General features: G+C 39.0%; 1 protein-coding gene across 1 annotated transcript in view; it reads left to right on the top strand.

Moving 5' to 3' along the window:
• AGBL1 (AGBL carboxypeptidase 1) overlaps positions 1-27,836 on the top strand; it is a 790,601-nt gene that overhangs the window by 83,562 nt on the left and 679,203 nt on the right.

Here is a 27,836-nt window from a genome sequence, read left to right on the forward strand (position 1 = left end):
TCCTGTCTCGGCTCACATCTCTCCCCACCCATGCATCATTTCCTCGGATTGTCACAACAACCTGAATGGATATAATATCATCTTCATTTTCAGATGAGGGAATTCAGATGTGGAGAGAGTCTTATCCAAGCTCACAATGCTAGGAAAAGGCAGAGTTGGGATTTGAATCCAGCCAGATCTGTCTGACTCAAAAGCCCTTGTTTTTTTGCCTGAAGGCTTCAGGTATCTCTTTTAATCACAGACTCTACCATAGTGAGTACAGCCCGTAAAAGACAGTCCAGACATGATAGGGAAAGGTGATGCTCTCAGGGTTCCTAAATTTCTGATATGAAATTCGGATTGTGTGCTAGTTTTGAGATGTGTTTTTATGATTGGAAAGTGAAACTCAGCCTATTCTCCCTGGCCCTGCCTCCTGGAGTGGAGTGAATCACAAACTTAAAAAAAGGGAGGTGGTCAGAGACGCAGGCTTTAGAGATATTCGGAACCAATAAGATCCATCATTTATGGGAGTGACTCAGCGAGGACCTTGAAAGAATATTAGAAAAAATTCAGCCAATTTCCAAGATATATGAGGTCATTTGGCAAAGTAGCATTTCCATGCCCAGCCATGAGATTTTCTGCATCCCAGCATCAATCTTCAGCTCATCTTCCACCTGATTATTTTTCTCTTGGGTCACCACAGTAATGCCATTCTCATCCATTCTCACCTGCAGCTCTCTACACCAGCATTTCCTAGAGTGAAAAACATTATATCTTGTTAAAAAAAAAATTTCTCATCAAATATATTGAGAAGTACTGGGTTAAACAAAGTTAGGTATATTTCTTTACTGTAAGACTTCTCAAAGCCTTCATAAAGCCAACACACATTCGGAATATTCAAGATGGGTATGTAGTATATACCCTTTTCCAAAACTAATTTGGTTAGGGAACTATTTTTGTTTGCAGACCACCTTTTTTTTTGGAGTCAGTGTTGCATGTACCTCATTTGAGAAATCTCTTCTCTGAAGTGCAAATGTATTTCAAAATGGGATTCAACTAAATTCTGTCAAGGGATCCTCATTTAGTTAAGTATAAAATTTCAGAGTCACAAGCTCAGTGACCAAAAAAATTAACTTTCTTGGTTTTTCTGCAATTATATTTTATTTCCCTCTTAAACTTCCATTATTCAATTTGAATATGTTTGATTTGGATACTTTGGTTTTTATCGTGGTGTGTAGGCCTTTGCTGCTGACATATGCAGTCTTAACATGTCCTTTGGTCAGCAATCCATGAGGCATATCTTTTTGCCTTACTCACCAGGACTCTTCTAATCTGCTGTTGTCTCCGTGTATCTCTTTGGCAGCTCAGGAATGTTTGGCTGCTTACCCTACATCATGTGAAAATCTAGTGATGTCTCCTGGGCCCATCCACATACCAGTATCACACGGTACTCACTCGGGTACCATGTTGTTTGGAGAGCTCCTCTAGGCAAGCCCTTCCCAGCTTACCTTGGCACTAGGCCCTTCCCTTCTGGGATCCTGATAGCTTTTATTGTCTTCCCTATTCAGATTGAGCTAGGGGGAGTAAGCAACAAAGCACAGAAGCCCCCTTCTCAGAGACTCATGCTAGTTGCCATCTCTATTGCTTTTTTTCTCCTGGAAAGTAACCCCAGGGATAAACAGGGATGGATGTTTCCAATGACAAAATGACTTTTCAGGGACCTCGGGCATATTTCTGCATTTCTGGTCTGTTCTGTAAAAGTTAGACAAGATGATTCCCCTTCTTGATCCAAATGCCAAATTAAAACCAAACCTCCATAGAGGAGAGGCTTTTCCACCAACCATTTCGATAGAGGTGTCATTGCCATGGCATTTATTATGTGCTCTGCCCCATGCTAAGCTCTTAGCATGCATTATCTCTTTTGATCCTCTCCTCTCTTTTGCGAGGCAGGTGCTATTACTGTCCCCAGTTTTACAGGGAAAAAAAAAATTGAAGCTGAAAGAAGTTAAGTAACATGCTGGGATTTAAGTGAAAGAGCTGGAATTTAAACCCTGTCTGATACATGAGCCTTAGCTCTTAAACCACCACTGGAGTATCTTACACAGTCTATTTCCAGCATTTGATTTCTAAACCACCATATATATATAAGACAATCACAAGCGGTTAAACTTTGTTTAAATTTCTGTTACCATCTAAACGCACGTACTTATGGACCAATTTGCTTAATGATAGGGGGAGTCTTTCTCCTGCATTGTATGGCTCTTTCCTCTCAAAGGCGAAATAAATGTCTGTTCCCTCTGCTTTTGAATTCTTTCTCAAAGCTGCCTTGTCTTCTGCCTTACCCCCAGCCTCCAGCAGCACGACAAGAACAAAGGTGCTAAAATCAGAAGACCTGCCTTGTCGCCCTCTTTCTAGCTGATTCCTTGGCGAGTCATTTATCCTTTCTTAACTAAACTGTTACATTTCTCAAAGTGTGAATATCAAGTCCTACCTCTTAGGTTTGTTGGGGGCATTAAGAAATACTGTGCCCAAAATCTTGGAAACTTTGATGTGCTTTAATATTGTTCCTCGTTATGAATATAAATTCTATTGGGTACTTGGCTGCCTGCTTGAGATCTGGCAGCAAAGCTAGAGGTGAACATGCAGATGGGAAGTTTCTGCCACTACTCACCTTCTCCCATGAACTCCGTTTCCCCAATAGTAACTAAGTTGTACCCCAATGAGTTCTACTCAACTCCACTTGGATGCCAGAACCTGTGCGTTTGAAGGGGTCTTTCAGGGATAAAGTAACATGTCAGGGGATGTGAATAGCTTTAATGAGTGTCAGCCTCCAAATGCTAGCAAGCCCCGGGAGAGTTATTCTTGGATGCCTCTGTAGGAACGGATGCCCAGCGTTGTGTCACTATGACTCCTCCCTGCCCTGGAGATTAAACCTGCCCTATTTCTCTAGCACAAACCTAAAATTAGTTATGCAGCTGTCCTCCAATAAAACCCTGTCTCCAGATAGTTTTCAGGGCAAGATTTATGACAGAGAAACAAACCGCACACCTTCTAGAGACAAGGGGCATGCAGAGCAATGTCACTCACCCTCTGTGGCCTTGTGCCAGCCCTCACTCTCAGGGGAGGTGGCTATTCCAAGCCTTCCTCACTTCTCAAATACCCACCATGCTGGCAGAGTCTTACTGTCATAGATTTGTGTCGGCTTGCACCTGTTCCTTCATGACCATTGCTTTAGTCTGAGCAGTTTTCTTCAGACCTAGACAGCTCCTATAGCCCTCCCACTGGTATTTCCTGACTTCAAAGCAATCAAGAATGTGTCCCTATCTCCATCTCCATCCTTCCCTTTTAGTCCTCCTCTCCTCTTTCTTTCTAGCCAGCTACCCCTGCACCTGGGATGCCCTGTCCTGTTCCAGAACTTTCCTCATGTGCTTTCCTCCCTCTGGAAGGGCAGCCCTGCCTTATTGAATGGCAGAAGCTGCCCCCATTCTTCAGACCCCACCTTATGGTGCCTGCTCCACCTCACCAGACAAAAGGAATGTCCCCTCCTCCAGCACTTTGTTCTTATTTTCCTTTAATATATATCGGATTTGACTCTGTACCATGTTGGCGTGTGTGTCTTCTCTCCCATATAAATTCTAAACCTCCTAAAGGTAGAAGTCAAATTATATTTATCTTGCTGTTCTCCATTGGTCCTACCCGAGTGCCGGGACCATGGTAGGCTCTTAATTCAATTCGAAAGAAATTCTTCAATTAAAAAAATTTTATATTTTGTGAATAACCTATCTAATGACAAATAAAAGCCAACATTTAATGAGTGGGTGCTATAGTAGGCACTCCATATTTATTATCTTATTATTCCTTGGTACCAAGCCCACTTCACATTTGAGGTTCTATCATGTCTAAACATGACTGGGAAATGAAGTAGCTGGTCTACCCAGAACTCTCTTGCATGAGGGACTGAGGTGCCTTGCGGGAGGGGACTCATTCTGAGAGAATGAGAGGCAGCAACCATCAGCTTGAAAGAGAACAAAGTCTCACTGGAGGGGGTCTTTTGTCTCTTACTTAGAGTTGTCTGGGGAAACTGACTGAGATTGGCAGAAGAGAAAGATCTGCGTTTGAGGGGATGTGACGGGCAGCATTCACATTCAAATTTTGCTTCCTATTTGAGACAGAGCTAGGCTTCCAGTATTTGGTTTGATAATCCATTCGGCTGGAATTTATGGGGCTTTAGAATTTATGGGGGAGCTTTTTATAGAATCAGGGAGGGAGAAATGACCCAGGGCCAGGGTGAGCTAGCTCTTGCTAGCTTGCTCTACTGTGAACAAGTTTGTTTATCTGCACCAAAGCTGTCTTTGAGCTTTCCAAATTCACTAAGTAGAAAAATGTTTTGAGGCAAAGATAAATTGCTTGTCTGTGACTGACTCATCTTGTGACCTTAGAAGAGTCTGTGTTTGTTCCATGTCTCAACACCTTCTGTACCTTTGTGCCCTCATTTCCAGGGTGGACCTAAGGGTTTTGGTAAAAATAATGACAATTTCCACTGTCTGTCCACGTAACTATTTCCAAAGCGTGGCCAAATTTTCACATGGTAATAGTTAACCCAACCTTTGAAGCTGAATTATCAGCTGTTATCATTGGTTTATTTCCCAGGACTTTAAACTCTGTTGGCCTCTCTTGCCTCAAAAACATCAGAGTCAATCAGAAACGGGTTGAGTCTTCCTAGCAGAGGTTGGACCTTGAGCTCCATTGTATTCCCTGACCATTGCACCGTCCTTTGAGAAAGGGAACTCAGGACATCTGTGGGCTGAGAGGGTTCCTTCATCCTTCACTTACAGTTTCTCTGGAGCTCTCCCAAGAAGACAGGAGGTCAGGAAATGTGTTGTTCAGGACCTTGCTGGTCTAACCCTCACAGAAGACAGCATTTCCAATATTCACACCCCCTCGATGTCCTCTCAGGCTTTCAGCAGGGTTCTCATGCTGTGAGTTATGGTCATCAGGCTCAGGAGTTCCTGGGCGCCTGGGTTTCTATGAGGTCATGGTGTTCAGAGGCTGTGTGCTTTACCTGGACTCAAACACTTTGACAAGAGGAGAAGAGGGATATGTTGGGTCTTTAGCAAGCCTCATAAGCAAATTCTTCAGCTTAGTCTCTCGTTGTCTGTGCGTAGAATAGTTTTAAGTGATGTCCCTTCAAAGTCCTGATCTCAGGGCATGTCTGGCATTTGAGCTTTGCCTGAGTGCAGGATTACTAGGCATTGCTTCCTTGACAGCTCTTTATGGTGATTTCATCTTCAGTTTATAAGCTCTAAAATATGCCCTGCTCCTCCTATCCCTTCCTCCAAAATCCCTACTTTTTTTTTCAGAGCAGACCTTCCGGGCTTTCTCCGACCATCCTACCTTTCCACTTTTTGGATGAGTGCAGACTCAACCAAAGCTAATGTGTTCCCTGAGATCATGAGCGATTGGGTGACTCAGCTACTTTGTCACTGAGACAAAGAAGCAAAATCTCTTGATTTTCAAAATAGCTACTGAATTTCTCCCTGGGTGTTCATTTTCCCCTTACCCTCCCATTAATGGCTTTGTGACTTTTGCTGCTCTCTGTTCAATATAATTAGACTTTGTGGTGTCCAGAGCAAGGGCTCACAGAAACCGTGTGCTCCCGATCACTTGGACTCAGATACCTTGGAACAGGAACAAAAAAATTCCACCCCAGCCCTACAAGTGCTTCTATTAGGAGTGAACAACACAGGCTCAACTTACTGACAGAGTGATTAGTGCGTTTGCCACCTGACTCCAAGCCTGTAGCTGATGGTGGAATGAATAGTTTCCTACATATATTAAACCTTGGTGACTAGGTTTGTTGGTTTAAATCCCTCTCATCTTTTCTGGGAAGCCAGTAATCTCTCCCTGATTAGGGCCAGTCATAGATATTCAAGTCATAAGATCTAAAGTTGGAAGGTCTTTAAGGATCTGCTGGTCCAGCTCCTTCATTTTAAGACGAGGTGACTGAAACTCAGAGATTGAACTAAGCCTTCTAACCTAATTTCAAGACACTATTCATTTCTCTAAGATGCTCTACTGTATAATGAAAATCAAACTTGCCTTGAAGTAGGATTTTTAACATTTATTTGACAACATTGTAAGTGTCTGTCTTGGTGCTAGGCACGGGGGTATGAAAACAGCAGAAGGTGGACCCTGTCTTTCAAGTTGGTGACGGTCTATGGCAACAATAACAGTGCAGTGTGGGAGGAACTTTCTGACCCAGTGTTGGGCTTATGAAATGGACTGACTTCCTGTTCTGTGGAAATGTCCTCATCATGCCTTTATCTGGAAATGCCCTTAGAGCTGAGCCAGAAGGGCTTCTGTTGTGGGCCCCGTTCCTTAGGAGGCCCAGGACTTTGGAGAGCCTTGCTGGAAATGTGTAAAGTACTCCTTTGGGCCTGAGATGGGCTTGGGTTGGCAGAGTATCAACAGGGCTCCAGTCTGTTTCTCCCCCTTCAGGGTGCTCTCTGATGCCCTAATACCTCAGTGAGGTGGACTGGATACCTTGAGGAGGAGAAGCTCTGGAACACATGCATATGGGGCTGTCCTGAGACTCCATGGCCAGTTCTTGATTCAAGGGGGATGATCTGGCAAGGAGATCACTCTTGCGGTCTGGTGTGGTATTTTGTCCTCAGCATGACATGAGATGGGGCAGATGGAATGTTGCTGACATGCTGATTTTGAGTGCATCCAATTGTTTATATAGACAGAATCTCCAAAACAAAACAAAACTAAACTAAACTAAACTTCCTGGGCCTGCATACCCTAGGACGGTCATACGTGCCCTGCTTTGCCCTGGTGAGGGTTCTCTACAGAAACTCCATTCCCATCTTTATCTGCTGAAGCCAGTTCTGCCCATATCTCTTCATGGATTTGCCTCCATTTCCCCTCTGTAGACTGGAGGCAGGCTCTTAAGAATTTTCACTTTCCATAGAAATTAATCTTATAGCCCAACCTGACTCAGCAAGGAGCATTTGCAAAGAAGTTTGTATCTTCCTATAAATCATGTCCTCCTCACAATACTGTAACTGCCCACAAATATATGAGTGAGGGGATTTGAAGAACCGGGGGGAGGTACAGAAAGACCTGTATCAGTAAAAACTCTTATGACCTTCACCCTTTGCTTTGAGGGAAGACATGCTTCTAATAGACCATTACCAAATTCTTCAGGGGTTGATTCCACACTCAGATACTACAAATTATAAAGCACATGGGTGAAGGAAACTCACTCTGCTTTTCCTATGGGGCTGTGAGTGGGTGCTGTGTCTGGGGATGTGTTTATTTAGCAGAGATAAGCCAGCTCAATTAGTTGGAAAGGAAAGGGTCAAAAGGAAACCATTAAGCAGATGTATAATCATCTAAAGCTAGCTTCTTTAAAGAATTTAGACAGAGATTGCAGGATGGGAACAGATCGGAGGCTTTCTGTCTAAGTTCAATTATAGCACTCTTTTAATATTAGATCGCAAGTGATCGTTAGTTATATTTATAAGAGCCAATGAGGGAGCTTCAAGATGGCGGAAGAGTAAGACGTGGAGATCACCTTCCTCCCCACAAACACATCAGAAATACAGCTACATGTGGAACAACTCCTACAGAACACCTACTGAACGCTGGCAAAGACCTCAGACCTCCCAAAAGGCAAGAAACTCCCCCCGTACCTGGGTAGGGCAAAAGAAAAAGAAAAAACAGAGACAAAAGAATAGGGACGGGACCTGCACCAGTGGGAGGGAGCTGTGAAGGCGGAAAGGTTTCCACACACTAGGAAGCCCCTTCATGGGCAGAGACTGCGGGTGGCGGAGCGGGGAAGCTTCGGAGCCGCGGAGGACAGTGCAGCCACAGGGGTGCGGAGGGCAAAGTGGAGAGACTCCCGCACAGAGGCTCGGCGCCGAGCAGCACTCACCAGCCTGAGAGGCTTGTCTGCTCACCTGCCGGGGCGGGCGGGGCTGGGAGCTGAGGCTCGGGCTTCGGTCGGATCGCAGGGAGAGGACTGGGGTTGGCGGCGTGAACACAGCCTGAAGGGGTTAGCGCGCCACGGCTAGCCGGGAGGGAGTCCGGGAAAAAGTCTGGAGCTGCCGAAGAGGCAAGAGACTTTTTCTTGCCTCTTTGTTTCCTGGTGCGCGAGGAGAGGGGATTCAGAGCGCCACCTAAACGAGCTCCAGAGATGGGCGCGAGCCGCGGCTATCAGCGCGGATCACACAGCAACAGGGGTGCGGAGGGCAAAGTGGAGAGATTCCCACACAGAGGATCGGTGCCGCCCAGCACTCACTAGCCCCAGAGGCTTGTCTGCTCAGCCGCCGGGACAGGCGGGGGCTGGGAGCTGAGGCTCGGACTTCGGGCGCGAGCCGCGGCTATCAGCACAGACCCCAGAGACGGGCAGGAGACGCTAAGGCTGCTGCTGCCGCCACCAAGAAGCCTGTGTGCAAGCACAGGTCAGTATCCACGCCTCCCCTCCTGGGAGCCTGTGCAGCCCTCCACTGCCAGGGTCCCGTGATCCAGGGACAACTTCCCCGGGAGAACACATGGCACAACTCAGGCTGGTGCAACGTCACGCTGGCCGCTGCTGCTGCAGGCTCGCCCCGCATCCGTATCCCTCCCTCCCACCTGCCTGAGTGAGCCAGAGCCCCGAAACAGCTGCTCCTTTAACCCCATCCTGTCTGAGCGAAGAACAGATGCCCTCAGATGACATACATGCAGAGGCGGAGCCAAATCCAAAGCTGAACCCCAGGAGCTGTGCAAACAAAGAAGAGAAAGGGAAGTTTCTCCCAGCAGCCTCAGAAGCAGCGGATTAAAGCTCCACAATCAACTTGATGTACCTGCATCTGTGGAATACCTGAAGAGAAAACGAATCATCCCAAATCATCCCAAGAGAAAGGGAAATCTCTCCCAGCAGCCTCAGGAACATTAAATCTCCACCATCAACTTGATGTACCCTGCATCTGTGGAATACCTGAAGAGACAACGAATCATCCCAAATTGAGGAGGTGGACTTTGGGAGCAATGGTATACATATTTTTTTCCCTTTTTCTCTTTTTGTGAGTGTGTATGTGTATGCTTCTGTGTGTGATTTTGTCTGTACAGCTTTGCTTTTACCATTTGTCCTAGGGTTCTGTCTGTCCGTTTTATTATATTTTTAGTATAGTTTTTAACACTTGTTATCATTGGTGGATTTGTTTTTTGGTTTGGTTGCTCTCTTCTTTCTTTCTTTTTTTTTATTACTTAAAAAAATTTTTATTAATAATTATTTTTTTATTTTATATTTTAATAACTTTATTTTATTTTATTTTATCTTCCTCTTTCTTTCTTTCTTTTTTTTCTCCCTTTTATTCTGAGCCGTGTGGTGACAGGCTCTTGGTGCTCCAGCCAGGAGTCAGGGCTGTGCCTCTGAGGTGGGAGAGCCCAGTTCAGGACACTGCTCCACAAGAGACCTCCCAGCTCCATGTAATACAGACGGCAAAAAGAGATCTCCATCTCAACGCCAAGACCCAGCTCCACTCAACGACCAGCAAGCTCCAGTGCTGGACACCCTATGCCAAACAACTAGCAAGACAGGAACACAACCCCATCCATTAGCACAGAGGCTGCCTAAAATCATAATAAGGCCACAGACACCCCAAAACACACCACCAGACATGGACCTGCCCACTAGAAAGACAAGATCCAGCCTCATCCACCAGAACACAGGCATTAGTCTCCTCCACCAGGAAGCCTACACAACCCACTGAACCAACCTTAGACACTGGGGACAGACACCAAAAACAATGGGAACTACGAACCTGCAGCCTGCGTAAAGGAGACCTCAAACACAGTAAATTAAGCAAAATGAGAAGACAGAGAAACGCACAGCAGATGAAGGAGCAAGGTAAAAACACACCAGACCTAACAAATGAAGAGGAAATAGGCAGTCTTCCTGAAAAAGAATTCAGAGTAATGACAGTAAAGATGATCCAAAATCTTGGAAACAGAATGGAGAAAATACAAGAAACGTTTAACAAGGACCTAGAAGAACTAAAGAGCAAACAAACAGTGATGAACAACACAATAAATGAAATTAAAAATTCTCGGGCTTCCCTGGTGGTGTAGTGGTTAAGAATCCGCCTACCAATGCAGAGGACACAGATTCAAGCCCTTGTCCGGGAAGATCCCACGTGCCGCAGAGCAACTATGCTGGTGCACCACAACTACTGAGCCTGCACTCTGGAGCCTGTGAGCCACAACTACTGAAGCCCACGTGCCACAACTACTGAAGCCCACGTGCCTAGAGCCCGTGCTCCGCAATGAGAGAAGACACTGCAATGAGAAGCCCACGCACCGCAGCAAAGAGTAGTCCCCGCTCGCCACAACGAGAGAAAGCCTGCACACAGCAACGAAGACCCAACACAGCCAAAAATAAATAAATAAAATAAATAAATTAAAAAAAAATTCTCTAAAAGGGATCAATCGCAGAATAACTGAGGCAGAAGAATGGATAAGGGACCTGGAAGGTAAAATAGTGGAAATAACTACTGCAGAGCAGAATAAAGAAAAAAGAATGAATAGAATTGAGGACAGTCTTAGAAACCTCTGGGACAACATTAAACGCACCAACATTAGAATTATAGGGGTCCCAGAAGAAGAAGAGAAAAAGAAAGGGACTGAGAAAATATTTGAAGAGATTATAGTTGAAAATTTCCCTAACATGGGAAAGGAAATAGTTAATCAAGTCCAGGAAGCACAGAGAGTCCCATACAGGATAAATCCAAGGAAAGACACGCCAAGACACAATTAATCAAACTATCAAAAATTAAATACAAAGAAAAAATATTAAAAGCAGCAAGGGAAAAACAACAAATAACATACAAAGGAATTAATTTCTTAAGTTAAAGACCTAAATGTAAAGCCAGACACTATAAAACTCTTAGAGGAAAACATAGGCAGAACACTCTATGACATAAATCACAGCAAGATCCTTTTTAACCCACCTCCTAGAGAAATGGAAATAAAAACAAAAATAAACAAATGGGACCTAATGAAACTTAAGAGCTTTGCACAACAAAGGAAACCATAAACAAGATGCAAAGACAACCCTCAGAATGGGAGAAAATATTTGCAAATGAAGAAACTGACAAAGGATTAATCTCCAAAATTTACAAGCAGCTTATGCTGCTCAATATCAAAAAAACAAACAACCCAATCCAAAAATGGGCAGGAGAACTAAATAGACATTTCTCCAAAGAAGATATACAGATTGCCAACAAGCACATGAAAGAATGCTCTACATCGTCAATCATTAGAGAAAAGTAAATCAAAAGTACAATGAGGTATCACCTCACACCGGTCAGAATGGCCATCATCAAAAAATCTACAAACAATAAATGGTGGAGAGGGTGTGGAGAAAAGGGAACCCTCTTGCACTGTTGGTGGGAATGTAAATTGATACAGCCACTATGGAGAACAGTATGGAGGTTCCTTAAAAAACTAAAAATAGAACTACCATACCACCCAGCAATCCCACTAATGGGCATATACCCTGAGAAAAGCATAATTCAAAAAGTGTCATGTACCACAATGTTCATTGCAGCTCTATTTACAATAGCCAGGACATGGAAGCAACCTAAGTGTCCATCAACAGATGAATGGATAAAGAAGATGTGGCACATATATACAATGGAATATTACTCAGCCATAAAAAGAAAAGAAATAGAGTTATTTGTAGTGAGGTGGATGGACCTAGAGTCTGTCATACAGAATGACGTAAATCAGAAAGAGAACAACAAATACTATATGCTAACACATATATATGGAATCTAAAAAAAAAAAAAAATGGTCATGAAGAACCCAGGGGCAAGACGGGAATAAAGACACAGACCTACTAGAGAATGGATTTGAGGATACAGGGAGGGGGAAGGGTAAGCTGGGACAAAGTGAGAGAGTGGCCTTGACATATATACACTACCAAACGTAAAATAGATAGCTAGTGGGAAGCAGCCGCATAGCACTGGGTGATCAGCTCGGTGCTTTGTGACCACCTAGAGGGGTGGGATAGGGAGGGTGGGAGGGAGGGAGATGCAAGAGGGAAGAGATATGGGAACATATGTATATGTATAACTGATTTACTTTGTTATAAAGCAGAAACTAACACACCATTGTAAAGCAATTATACTCCAATAAAGATGTTTAAAAAATAAATAAATAAAAGAAAATAAAGAAAATAAAAGAGCCAATGAGAAAATGTCTAGAAAACAATAGTCTGCCATTTAAAAGAATTGAATTATTATATATCAGGTTTGAATTTCTTTCAAGTGGTACATAGTGGGTATTCAATAAATGCCAGCGGAATAAATGACCACTGTTGTTTTAATTTGTCTGAATTGCACTCTTTTAACCATTTATTCATTCACTAAATGTCTTGGGTGTTTATTATCAGCAGAGATGTGTGGGTTTTGAGATGAAAATACATAGTCCTTGCCCCTTAAGGCACTTACAGATACATGCACAATAAAATAAATAATATAATGGCAAGATGTTCAAAGAAGGAGGATTTTAGTCTATCCAGGAACGGTCAAGGAGGAACTCACTAAAAAGGCACCTTTTGGTTTCAAATAGTAAAGGATTTTCGAAGACGTTAAGATTATAAAAGAAGAACCCTCCAGGCAGAGGCAGAAGCAAGTGCAAAGACAAAAAAAAGCAAGAAAAGATGGGGAGTTCATATGTGGCTGGAATATATTGCAAGAGAGTAGGGCAGGGAGCTCAGCCAAATTGATTTGGAACACTCCAATATCTTTTTTTTTTTAAATAATCTTCTATTTAAAAAAATTTTTTACAAATTTTATTTATCTATCTATCTATCTATCTATCTATCTATCTATCTATCTACCTTTGGCTGCGTTGGGTCCTCATTGCTGTGTGCAGGTTTCTGTAGTTGCAGTGAGCAGGGGTCGCTCCTTGTTGCATCGCACAGGCCTCTCATTGCGGCAGCTTCTCTTGCTGTGGAGCACGGGCTCTAGGCACATGGGTCTTAGTAGTTGCCGCTCGCAGGCTCAGCAGTTGTGTCGCACAGGCTTACTTGCTCTGCAGCATGTGGGATCTTCCCGGACCAGGGCTCGAACCCATGTCCCCTGCATTGGCAGGCAGACTCCCAACAACTGCGCCACCAGGGAAGCCCCCAATATCTTAATAGCAATAAAAGAATGGAAATACATAACTCACAAAGAGAAAATAGATAAACCAATAATCTCATGAAAATATTCAATTTACCAATAATCAGAGACAATTTAGGTCAAGATACCAATTTCACAAATCAGAGTAGCAAAGATTTTTAAAAATAATATTGTTGGTGAGGATTCAATAAGATGAGCACTCATATATGCTGCTAAGAATGTAGATTGATAAAACTGTCCTGAAAACAATGGGATGATGTATATCAAGTTTTTTTTTAAATTAAGTTTCCGTTTCTTAAGCACTTCTTGAAATCTGTCCAGAATATCATTGAGAAAGGTGGATGAAGATTTGTGCACAAAAATGTCAATCACGGTATTATTTATAATTGAAAATATTATAACCAGAAAAAGTCTGATAACATGGGATGCATAGTAAAAGTGAAACATTTATACATCATAATATTATGTAGCAACACACAAAAAATAGATTACAAATGATGTTTGCCAGTGGTACTAGCTTATGATAAAATATTGACAAGAAAAAAAATAAGGTTCAAAATACGGAATGATCTCAACTGTGTAAAAAAACATGCATACAACTTCTGTTTCAGGCCAAGATGGAAGAACTAGGATCACATTTATCTTCCCATCTGAAAAAAACTGCAGATAAAATATATTTTAAAAAGTGTTTCAAAAGATACTAGACATCAGGTAATGAATAACAGTGATCCCTGGGAGATGAACCTTAAATTATACCAGTTAATGTCTTAAGAGAGTTTCTGTTTTGCAGTGCAGGAAGGGGAACCTCAAGTATAGCCTGGTGGATGGCCTGAGTTGAGGAGACAGAGTTGAGGAGCTAGGGCTAGAAGTATGCAGAGACCAAGGTGCTTAGAATCATAGACCAGAGTACTGGAAGAAAGAGAGCTGCACAAAAAGAAAGAACTCTGGAGAGCTTCAGAGGTTCTCATTCAAGTGTTCAGCTGGATATTGGTCAGTATATATTATACTTGTTGGGAAACTGCTCAAAGCCAGGGAAAGACCACCTGAATGGAATGGAGAAAACAATGCCTGGTGCTCAAACAGGGCTGGAAATAATGCTTGGTTTTACAAAGCAGACTGGAGAACCTCATGATTTGTGGGGCATTGGGTAGAGTGCACAGAAGAGTGTTACCTCAGTAGTGGGGAGGAGTGAGCTCTAAACTCAACACTGCTGTGGCCCTACTTATCAAATATTAAAAGAAGACCTGGAAGGATAAAACTTTCCAAGAAACTTAACTGCATCTCAGGACAAAGATTCAGAATATTTATAGGAATACAAAAATATTCAGCATTCAACAAGGTAAAGGTTATAATGTCCAGAATCCAATAAGAAATTATCACAGGAAAATACTACTCATGGTGAAGAGATAAATCATTAAATCAAGAAACAACCCAGAACTGAGATAGATGTTAGAATTCTCAGGCAAGAACATTAAAAAGTTATTCTAACATATGTTCAAATGTTAAGTAAAGATGCAGAAGATATTTAAAAAGACTCAAATTGAACTTCTAACGATGAAAGGTACAGTGTGCAAGAGGTTAATACACTGGACTGAATTAAGGCAAATTGGACATGGCAGATGAAAAGATAAGTGAACTTGAAGATATAGCAAAAAAAGTTTCCAAAATGAAATGCAGGAAAAAAAAAATTAAGAAGAGAGCACCAGTGAATCATGGGACAATTTCAAGCAGCCTAATATACATGATTGGAGTCCTTGGAGAGAGGAGAGACAGGTAAGAACAGAAAAAATATTTGAAGAAATGATGGTTTAAATCTTTTAAGTATCATGAAAACTGTAAAGTCAGAGATTCAAGAAACTCAATAAATCACGAGCATGAGGAACATGAAGAAAACCACTCTAAGACAAATTGTAATCAAATTGCTCAAAACCAGTGATAAAGAAAAAAATCTTAAAAGAAGCCAGAAAAAAAGAGACACATTATGCACATAGGAACAAAGATAATAATGCAACTGATTTCTCTTTGGAAACAATGCAAGTGGGGGAAAAATAAAGAACAGTGGAGCAGCATCTTTAAAATATAAAATTCTGTATGCCATTAAAGCATATTTCAAAAATGCAGATGAAATAGACTTTTCAAACATACAAAAACTGAAGAATTAGTCTCATGAAAAGAAATGTTAAAAAAAACTCTCATGCAGAAAGAAAATAGTACCAAGTAGAAAGATGTATTTACTCAAAAAACAGAATAGCATTGGAAGTAGTAACTACATGAATAAGTATATTTGATTTTTGACTTGTTACTTTAATCTCTTTAAAAGATAGTTAAGTGCTTCAGTAAAAATAGTAACAGTGTAGTCTGGAGTTGATATACCATGTAAAGTTAAAATGTATAACTACAGAAGCACAAAGGTCAGGATGGGAGAAATGGAAATATCCTGTGGTAATGGCCTTATACATGAAAGAGTATAGCAACACTTGAAAGTAGACTGTGATATATTAAAAATGTATACTAAAGCAACCACTAAAATAATAAAGCAAAGAGTTATAGCTACTAAGACAACCAAAATGAAAAAATGGAATAAAAATATTCAGTTTAATCCAAAAGAAGGTAGAAGAAGAGGAAAGGATGATTAAGGAACAAATGTTACATACAAAAAGCAAATAGGAAGATGATACATTTATACTTAACCACATCAATAAGATGTAAATGGTCTTAATACTCCAATTATCATACTGATAATAAAGCAAGACTCAACAATATGCTGCATACAAGAAACACACTTTAAATAAAAAGGCACAAGTAGGCTAAAAGCAAAAGGATGAAAAAGATACACCAAGCTAATACTAATCAAAATAAAGCTAGTAGAGTGCCTATACTAATATGAGATAAAGTGGATTTCAAAGGAAAGAAACAGCCAATATCTCTTATAAAATAGAGATGCAAATATCCTTAACTCAGTTTTGGAAAACTGATATCAACAGTATATAAAAGTATCAAGACCAATTGGGATTTATCCCAGGAAGGCAAGGTTGGTTTAACATGCATAAACAATGCTCTATAATTTATCATATAAAAAACCATAAAAAACTAATAACATGATTACTTTACTAGACACAGAAAAAAACATTTGGTAAAATTCAGCATTACTTTCTGATAAAAATTCAAAACATTATGAATAGAAAGGAACTTAATAAATAACACTTATGAAAACCGTTAAGTAGCATACTAAATGGTGAAAGAGTGCTGATCTGATGGTGATCTGAGTGCTTTCCCACTAAGATCAGAAACAAGACTAGAATGTCCACTCTCACCACTTCTACTCAACATTGAATTGGAGGTGCTAGCCAAGGCAATGAGGCAAGAAAACAAATAAAATCGAGACATCCAGATGGGTAAGACAGACGTAAAACTCTTTATTTGCAGGTGATATGATCGTCTATGTAGAAATTCTGATGGAATCTATGCACACACAAAAGGTACAAGGAGTACTAATTGAGTGTACCAAAGTTCCAGGATGCAAAATCAATATACAAAATAATTCTATTTCTATAGAGTGCAACAAACCATTGGAAACAAGCATTTTTCAAAATACAATTTATGATAGTGTCAAAAATATGAAATACTCAGGGATAAACCCAACAAAAGATGCAAAAGATCTGTACACTGCAAGCTACAAAACATTGCTGAAACAAATTTATGAAGACCTAAATAAATGGATAGAGTTCATGGCTCAGTAGACTCAATATTGTTAAGATGTCGATTTTCCTTAAATTGATTTATAGATTGAATGCATTCCCAGTCAAAACTGTGAGGATTTTGTTGGGGTAGAAATTGACAAATTGTTTCTAAAATTCATATGGAAATGCAAAGAACTTGGAGCAGCCAACACAGTTTTGTAAAAGAAGAAAAAAATTGGAGGCCTAACAGTACTACATTTCAAGACTTATTATAAAGCCACAGTAATCAAGACAGTGTGATATTGATGTCAAGATTGACAAATACATTAGTGAAACAGAACAGACTGTTCAGAAATAAAGCCACGCATATAGAGACAATTGATTTTTGGCATAGGCAGATTCCATGGACAGTTAATCAGCTATTCAATATATGGTCCTTGAAAAACTTGATATCCATATGCAAAAGATGAATTTCAGCTTATACTTCACACAATAAACAAAAATTAACATAAATGGATAATATATCTAAACATGCAAACTTCAGCTGTAAAATTTGTGGGAGACAGTTGGGAAAACCTTTGTGACCTTTGGATAGGCAAAAATTCTTTTAGATGCAACATTAAAAGCGCAATCCATAAAGTAACAAACGGATAAATTGGATTTCATCAATATTAACAACTTTGGTGCGCTAAAGGCACTATTAAGAGAATGAAGATACAGACTGGGAGGCAATATTTGTCCATCACATATCTCAAAAAGGAGTTTTATCATGTATATAAAGAGCACTTAAAGTTCAATAATAAGAAATGAACAATCCAACTAAAAAATGGGCAAAAGATTTGAACAGACATGTTACCAAAAAAGATATACAAGGAAATATACATATAAAACATGATCAATGTTAAAATTCATCAGGGAATTGCATATTAAAACCATAATGTGATAGCACTGAATACCTGTTACAATTGTTAAAATTAAAAAGACTTACCATCACAGGGGCTGGCAAAGATCTGGGAGAACTGGAACTCACACACTTTACTGGTGAACAACTGAAAATGGTATAATCGTTTTGGAAAACAGTCTGGCAGTTTCTTAAAAACTGTACATACACTTAAAATACAACTATTCCTTTTCTAGGTATTTACTCAATAGAACTGATGGTATACATCTTTACAAAGACTTGTACAAATGTCCATAGCAGCCTTATTTGTAATAGCCCAAAACTGGAAACAATCCTAATGTCTATCAACTAATAAATAGATAACAAACTGTAATACTTCCATACAATGGGATATTACTCAGCAATAAAAAATGAACTATTGATACCTGCTACAAGATGAATAAATTTCAAAATGATTATACTGAGTGAAAGAAGCCAGACAAAAAAGTGCATGATGTATGATTCCAATTATATAAAATTCTAGAAAATGTAAAATAAACTATAGTGACAGAAAACAGATGAGTGGCTATCTGGAGACAAGAGTTGGGGTTAAAGAGGGATAAGAGAGAGGGATTCAAAAAACATGAGGAAACTTTGCAGGGCTATAGATTTGTTCATTATCTTGATTGCGGTGATGTTTCAAAGGGTATACAGATGTCAAACCTTATCAATTTGTGCACTTCAAAAGTGTATAATTTATTGTATGCCAATATATCTCAATATATCAGTTAAAAACAGAAAAATGTTCTCTTTGCACAAAAATTTGCACAATAAAATCTTTAAAGAAGAATACCAATAACTGTAGCTATTTCTGAGTGGTGGGACTATACATTAACTTTAAAGTGTTTTCTGTAATTATTAGGCATTGCTATTGTAATTATGAAAATTAAAGCTAAATGAAAATAGTTGCAGTAATGTCTAGTCTGCAAAATATTTTATTGGATTCTCTGGCTACAGATACATACATTGAAACTAACAACACCATTATTGATCATTAGATTGTTCATTTATTCATTCATTCAAAAAGGAATTGAAGAGGAGTTTTGACTGATGAGGAGGATTTAGTCCATTAGTATTAGGGATGGGGAATGGAGGGAACAAAGCAGAGTGTGTTTTTCTAGGTAGAGAGAAAAGCACTAGAAAATGCATAGAAGCAAGAAACAGACTAGTTTCGGTGGGGTGAACAATTAGTTGGATATTAATATAGGTAAAATTTGAGATGGTTGATCATGGGAAAGAAGGATATGAACCAAGGCAGGATCTTTTTTCTATATCTTGTCTTCTCTCTCACCCTCCTCTCCTCTCCCCTACCCTTCCTTTTCTCATTTTAGTTTTTTTGTTTGTTTGTTTGTTTGCCCTTTAGGGAAATTCTTTGTGCTTGTATTCAACTTGAATAATTCAGTTTTCTGCTATATCCTGTCTGCTGTTCACTGCCTCCGACAGTTTCACATTCATAACCATCTATTTAATATACATATCCAATTCGTTGTATTCTTAGATTTATGGCCTTGTACAGTTTTCTCTAGGGTTATAGACAAAAATGCCCTCTGGAATATTCTGAAGAACAGAAATCAGGTATTTTAGGAATGAAGGAATTCATTTTCCTTTTCTATCTTACATTTACTCTGCATCATAGGGAGGTAACCTATTTTTTTATCACTTTAAAAAAAATTTTATTGAAGTATAGTTGATATACAATGTTATGTTAATTTCTGCTGTATAGCAAAGTGACTCAGTTATACACGTATATACATTCTTTTTTATATTCTTTACCATTATGGTTTATTCCAAGATATTGAACATAGTTCCCTGTGCTACACAGTAAGACCTTGTTGTTTATCCATTCTGTATGTAATAGTTTGCATCTACTAACTCCAAACTCCTAATCCTTTCCTCCCCCACCCCCCTCCCCACTGGCAAACACGAATCTGTTCTCTATGTCTGCGAGTCTGTTTCATAGATATGCTATCATTTCATAGATAAGCTTATTTGTATCTTATTTTAGATTCCACATATAAGTGATATCATATGGTGTTTGTCTTTCTCTTTCTGACTTAGTTTGCTTAGTATGATAATCTCTAGGTCCATCTATGTTGCTGCAAATGGCATTATTTCATTCTTTTTTAAGGCTGAGTGATATTCCATTGTATATGTGTACCATATCTTCTTTATCCATTCATCTGTCGATGGACATTTAGGTTGTTTCCATGTCTTGGCTATTGTAAATAGTGCTGTTATGAACATAGGGGTGCATGTATCTTTTCTTTTTTTAATACATCTTTATTGGAGTATAATTGCTTTGCAGTGTTATGTTAGTTTCTGCTGTACAACAAAGTGAATCAGCCATATGCATACACATGTCCCCATGTCCCCTCCCTCTTGGACCTCCCTCCCACCCTCCCTATCCCACATCTCTAGGTCATTACAAAGCACCGAGTTATCTCCCTGTGCTATGCTGCTGCTTCCCACTAGCTATTTTGCATTTGGTAGTGTATATATGTCGATGCTCTTCTCACCCTCCTTCTTGAGCCTCCCTTCCGAGGTAACCTATTAAGAAAAAGTCACCTTCTTCTTTTGAACTGAAGAATAGGTTTTTCTTTTCTTTCTTTCTTTTTTTTCTTTTCAATTTCAGCCTTACAGAGACACTTATATTCTCTCTCAGTATTAGTTTGTAATCAATAAACCCTGAGCGAGGACTATGCTGGAACTTGGTATAGGTCTCTACTCAAATATTTCATAGCAGGATCTTCAGGGTCAGATTAAAGAAAAAGAAAGGAAGAAAGGAGGAAAGAAGGAAGGAAGAAAGGGAAGGAGGGAGGAAGGGAGGAAGGAAGAAAGAGAGAAAGAAAGAAAGAAATCCTGGTAGTTACTATTTTGCCAGTTTAAAGATCTGGCAACCTAGAGAAGGAATGTAGTGGAACAATGCCATAGCCATAGACACAGGTGTTGCTATTTTATTTCAGTGTCACTGAGATGATGCTCCACACCATGGCTAACTCTCCAGTGTGTCTGATCAAAAGCAGACCTTGGGGGCTTCTCACATGTAGGTGTGCTAGGAGGAAGGTGACCATGCTTGTGCTCATCCCAAAGATTGCCATGCTGCTTTCACCTTAAGCTCTTGCTTCTCTGGGATGGGGGCTTTCTCCAAGAGTTTACTAGGGTCTCTGTCCATTTTCTTCTGGTGCAGCTATGAGATTTTTAAAAAGTATTTTACTTTGGGAGATTCTCATTCCTGTTTCTCAGAACTGCTACAATTTTTTGCAATCTAAATATTTCTACAATATTTTTTTAAAAGGGTAAAACAATTTTAGACTCTGTGACAGCAATGTTTTTAATTTCCATAGAAGCTTTAAATGTTTTATGCAGAAGGGAAAGTAGAGGGTACTCATTCCAATACCCCCTCCTGATAAACAGAGACTGTGTTCAAAATAGGTGATTTCCTGTAATTTACACAGGTAGTGGGTAGACGAGGTAAGATCAAAATTCCAGTTTTCTTGATATGAATATCCAAGTCTATTTTCACGCTATCATGCTGTAGAGTGATGGCTTTTTTCCTCAATATTTAAAAGCAGAAATGTTTAAAAGACTAGAAAAAATAAATAAAATGTGCAGTGGACCATTTCACTAGAGCCCGAGGGCTCTAAAAAGGAAAGAGGCAACCTCAAGTCTCTGTTTCCTTGTGGCTAAAATAATTTGTCTCTGAAAATGGCCTGCCCTAATCATAGTAACCATCATCTGCATAATACCCATTCTATGTGGCATGTTTTGGGTCAAATGAATCCCCCCATCAGAATTAATATCAAGGTCTCCAGTTATATGATGCTCTTATGGAATTAAAGAATTCACTGGCAGAGTTATGATAATAAGGGGTAACAGGGAAAGTGGGAAATGATCAGGCAATAACAATGGAAGAAAGCAGTGTTTCTGAAACAAGATCAAGATTCAATGAGGCAGAGAAACAGGAAAGGCAGTTCCAGACGTCAGCAACCCACTAATCCTGAGCACATGTATAGCCCACCACCATCTTTTGGTAGCCATGGGTATTACAGTTCCAAATTACCTCATCTACAAGCTGCCATGTATTTCTTAAGATATTAGGAGTATAAAGTGTTGTAATGAAATGACTACATATTTATATTTATAGAGGTGTTATTTCCAAGCCACTCAAAGAAAATAGCTTTTTGAGAAATTCAATTAATTATCTTATTTTTTCTGCTGTTCGGAAAACCTAAATATTGCCTTCCTGAATTTTGTTTGTGCTGGCAATAAACACAAGTAGTATCCTGTTAGTATTTTCTTCTGATCAGAGTTGCTAGTGAAGGCTGAAATGAGTTCATCGAACAATTAGTCGCTGGATCAATATGAGACTGTTTTTCGAAGCAGAAGTATAAGAGTGTATTTTGGAAGCCAATTGTTGAATGGCTTTTGATTTTCATGGAATTTTGTACATATTCTATTTTTGTACTTTTTGTTTCAAAAGGGCAAACAGCTTAAAAAGGAGTCCTAAAATAATTTTTGGTGTCTTAAAAGGAGTTTCTAAAATAAAAATATTTTCTCTCGCTCAGGGTCAGCTTCTGTCCCTGAAAATTCCCCTTTAAGGAGTCCTGTAGGGTGGGACTTCATGGCTAGAACTTGTTTATGGCTGTGCATGCCTTGGACAATCCAATTTACTCAGATCTCAGACAATTTATTTACTGAGAGGTTGGTACATTTGACACATCTCAAGATGGGTCTGAAAATATGCATACAAACACAAATCTCAACTTTGCATCATGGCCACTAAAAGGGAAAAATGGAGAAATTAATTACAGTGTAAAGGTTGCTCTTTTTGTTATGGGCGTTCCAAGGCCTTCCAATCTACCTCTTCAAGGGTAGGGCTAAATATGAAGGCAAACCTGCTGTGTAGATGTGTCAAAATGTTTGCTGTGGAGTAGAATTTTAATCTCAAGAGCCAATCTGATATGGAACGCTGTGGCCTCCACAAAAACCTCTCCAAAGTAAATCTCACAGAGAGTTTCATTCCTCCAGGCTTTCAAGAATTTGAATCATTAGTATTAATAAAATGGAGAATTAATTGGGAACCTAAGACGTGTCAGAAGTTTTCATGTACATTATCTTATTTAACTTTCACAAAATCACTGTGAAGTTGGCATTTTTGCCTCCATTTTACAAATGAGGAACCGGAGTCTGAGACATGTTTAGCAACATGTCCAAGGTCGTACCAGAATGAAGATTCAGGTCAGAGTAACTGACTTTAAATCCAAAACTGTTTTCATTATACAATGCATACTGGCTTTTCAATTCTTTGAGCCCTAGTCTATGCTTATTTCCATCTATAATCTGAGGATCCCTAAGCTATTATTGATAGTAATACTGTACTGTAGCAAATAAAGCTAAAGCACTTACACCTTCATCTACCTTTTTGCTTCTAAGCAAAAATATCTAACCTGTGCTGAAAACTCACATGTCCCTATGAAAACCAATACATACCCACAATTAGTTATCGAGGACTTACTGAAGATCAATTGTAAGAAAGGATATGGGGAAAGGAAAGACAATGTTTTACATTTTTTAAAGTCTGATTTCTTACGAGATTTTTCTTTTCATAAGTGAAAAATTTCTGCCCCCTTTTCCAAATGGGTTCTTACATGGAACTTCAAAATATAATACAGCTAAGAGCTACCCTCTTGGCAGTGGTTGAAAATCTGGAGTTCTGCCTTCTCTTTGCATCTTAAACTTCTCTTCCTCATCACATTTCTGGGATTCCAGGACTTGAAAGAACATATATTAAAAACCCTCTAACCTATTGAAGATAACAATAGGTCAGCAGTCATGGATTAGGATTCAAGAGTTGACTCCCCTTTTTTTAGTGACCTTAAGCAAGTTTCTCAACTTGGTTGAGTCTCAATTTGCAGACTTTAAGAATGGGTATCATAGGGCTTTATCTCATACAGCTGCTGAGAGATTTAAATGGGATAATAAATGTAAGGGCCCAGAACAATGGCTAGAACATAACAAGCTTCAGTAAAGAATAGTACCCTTCATTGCTCATCGCCAGTCCCTCAAAAGTCCGTCTCTATAACCATCAAGATTATATGCAGGACACATGTGACTAAAACTTTCACTGCTCAACAAATGCACTAACCCAAGGTGTATCTAATCCTGTCCTTTGGTTTACAATGCAGCTATCCATATTGTCATTTGGATTTACCATCTCCCCTAAGCATTTACTCAAAAGTGACTTCATTTTAGACTGCTCCATCTCCCTGTGACTTCAAGCATTCTTTTAGTGAGCAATTATTAGTGGTGTTGGGATTTGGGGCAAGATGACAGTTTGAGCCAGGGTGTTTACTCTGCTGCTCCAGGATCATTATTGACATGACAAAGAAATAGATAATTAAGGGAAAATGTTGCATCCTGGTTGGAAATTAGATAAGGATGTCATCCACATGCTTCAAGGCATTTTTAATAAATATAGTAGAGAAGGGTCAAGATTGAGGAAAGGATACAAAAGTCACCTCACCACTCCCATCCTCAGCAAAACTACTCTCATCCACTAATGTGGGAGGGTAGCTGCTAAAATGAAGGAGGATATGGGACAAGTGGAAATTAAACATTAAAAAAATTATTTATGGTGAAATTTTAAAATCACACACCAAAGAAATAGAGAACTAGGAGTATGTAAATTGATGTTAATTTACTCATTTTATATGTGGGAGGCATCAGTAATTACTTTTTAAGAGCCTGTTACAAGTTTTCTATTTTCTTTTAAAGAAAGTAATATATATATATACATAAAATGAATATATATAATGAATATCTCCTGTAATTCTCCAGAGATAGCTTCTTTGAACATGTAAGTGCTTTCAAATTATTTTATGCATACATTAGCATGCATGTGCTTGTAACACATATTATTACTAGTATTATTTTACAAAAACAGGATTGTCCTAAAACAATCACGCTTCTATTGCATTTTTGTTTAAGGAAACATAGTGAATGCTTTCTGAGTTACAACATAAATATCTCTTGGCATCCGTTTTTATTTTCTAATTGAGGTAAAATTCACATAACATAAAGTTAACCATTTTAAAGTTTAAAATTCATTGGAATTTAGTACATTCACAATGTATAATTATCACTTCTATTTAGTTCTAAAACATTTTCATCACCCCAAAAGGAAACCCCATACCCATTAAGCAGTTACTCTCCATTTTGTCCTACCTCCCAGCCCTTGGCCTCCACTAATCTGCTTTCTATCTCTATGGATTTACCTATTCTGGATATTTCATATAAATGGTATCATATAGTAAGTGACCTTTTGTGTCCATTATTTTTTTTTTCACTTACCACAATGTTTTCAAGGTTCATCTATATTGTAGCATATACAATATTTCCTTTTTTATGGCCAAATAGTATTCCATTGTATTGATATGCCACTTTTGTGTATTCATTCATCAGATGATGGACATTTGGATTGTTTTTGCCTTTTGGCTGTTGTGAATAATGCGGCTATGTACACATGTGTTTATGTATTTGTTTGAGTATCTGTCTTTAGTTCTTCTGGGTATACATGTAGGAGTAGAATTGCTGGATTATAAAGTAATTCCATGTTTAACTTTTTAAGGAACCACTAAACTCTTTTCCATAGCAGCTGCACCCTTTTATATTCCCACCAGCCATGTATAAAAGTTCCAATAATTTCTCTTTATCCTCATCAATGCTTGTTATTTGCCACTTTAAAAAATTATTATTATAGCCATCTTAATCTGTGTGAAGTGGTATGTTTTTGTGATTTTAATTTGCATTTCTCTAATGGTTAATGATGTTGAGCATCTTTTTGTGTGCTTATTGGCCATTTATATATCTCCTTTGGAGAAAGGTCTATTCAAGTTTTTTTTTAACCTATTCTGTAATTGAGTTGTCTTTTTGTTGTTGATCTTGCCAAACTTTTAAAATGTGTGCACAGTATCCAATGATGGAATACACCCTATCTTTTTTTTTTTTTTTTAAACCTTTGAAGGAATATTTATTTATTTATTTATTTATTTATTTATTTATTTATTTATTTATTTATGGCTGTGCTGGGTCTTCGTTTCTGCGTGAGGGCTTTCTCTAGTTGTGGCAAGTGGGGGCCACTCTTCATCACGGTGCGTGAGCCTCTCACTATCGCGGCCTCTCTTGTTGCGGAGCACAGGCTCCAGACGCGCAAGCTCAGTAATTGTGGCGCACGGGCCCAGTTGCTCCGCGGCATGTGGGATCCTCCCAGACCAGGGCTCAAACCCGTGTCCCCTGCACTGGCAGGCAGACTCTCAACCACTGCGCCACCAGGGAAGCCCCACCCTATCTTTATTCCAATGTAAAATCAAAAGGAGGAGTAGATACTGGGTCGAAAAAACAACAAATGCCCACCATATTAGGAAAATACATAAGGCAAGATTCTCTGAGGAGCCCTAGAAGACATTTCCCATAAACTTGCAGAATAATAACTCTGTAACCCAAACTCATCAGTTTTACTTAATATTTTTCTTTCTCTGGATGTGAAGTCATTATAAATGGCAGCTGGGGAGAAGTAAGTGAAGTGGAAAAAATGAACTCCTGGAGTTGATAATTTCTATTGGTTTCCATTTTCTATCAGAGGGATAATTCAAAGCTCAAATATTCTTCCCATGTGATTAATATATGCTCTTAGTCAAGTGTAATTAACTCTGTCACCAGATTTTTAATAAATTTCATAAGAAAGTTGACCAACCATCCTAGTTTGTGACAGTCTCAATGTTTGCATTGAAAATCTGAAAATCTTGTGTCCTGGGGAACCCCTCAGTGAAATATGAAAGGTCTTGGTTTCAGGTGATGTGTGTGGAAAGTTGAGGGAAAAGTACAAAATTCATATGGTAACCCCCAAAATAGGACCTGAAAGTAATATTGTTTTTAATGGCAATTAGATATGGTGTAGTTGGATAAATGGGTACCCTTTGTAGTCACCATTGTTTCCTCTGACCGCTGATGTTGGTGATCATGATTTGTGGTTCACAATAAAGGACTATTGGACTATTCATTATTGCACCATTCTGGATGGTGAGACTTAAGTGTGAATGTAAGGGCATTGTGACTGTGAACATTAACAGTCTGTATTTGTTAGTTTAATTTTAAACATTGTGAACAGATTTTCTGAGAGCTTGGATAACAAAATGAGAATGATCACAATACCATTGTCAGCATGACCCAGATATCACTGAGGAAGAAAGTCAAATGACCATGTAATTTTTTTTGAAGTATAGCTGAATTACAATGTGTTAATTTCTGTTGTGTTAATTTCTGCTGTATAGCAAAGTGATTCAGCTATACATATATACATTCTTTTTTTAATATTTTTTCCATTATGGTTTATCATAGGATATTGAATATAGTTCCCTGTTGTATACAGTAGGACCTTGTTGTTTATCCATTCTGTATATAAAAGCTTACATCTGCTAACCTCCAACCTCCCACTCCATCCCTCCCCCAATGGCAACTACAAGTCTGTTCTCTCTGTCTGTGAGTCTGTTTCTGTTTCATAGATAGCTTCATTTGTGTCATATTTTAGATTCCACATATAAGTAATATCATATGGTATTTTTCTTTCTCTTTCTGACTTACTTCACTTAGTATAATAAACTCTAGTTGCATCCATGTTGCTGCAATGGCATTATTTCATTCTATTTTATGGCTGAGTATTATTCCATTGTGTGTGTGTGTGTGTGTGTGTGTGTATACACACACTCATTTGGCAGACAGTGCTAATGTAAATTTTGACAAATCCTATTTACTCTATAAACTTTTTACCAAAGAAAATGAAAAGATCTTACCTGTTAAATGCCCTGCACATCTTATACACAGCATTGCTAAAAAGGGGATGGATTTTCTTACCAGTGTTATTCACAATAAGAGTTTTCTTTTGTCACTTTCAAGTTTCCTCAAAACATACAGAAGCAAATAAAATTTTGACTTTATAGAAATGAAAGGAGATAGCATCCTACAGCATGGTACATCTTGATACATTTTTGTTGACCATAAAAAAGT

The sequence above is a fragment of the Balaenoptera physalus genome, assembly GCF_965194825.1.
Source record: "Balaenoptera physalus genome assembly, chromosome: 2".
NCBI lineage: Eukaryota > Metazoa > Chordata > Mammalia > Artiodactyla > Balaenopteridae > Balaenoptera > Balaenoptera physalus.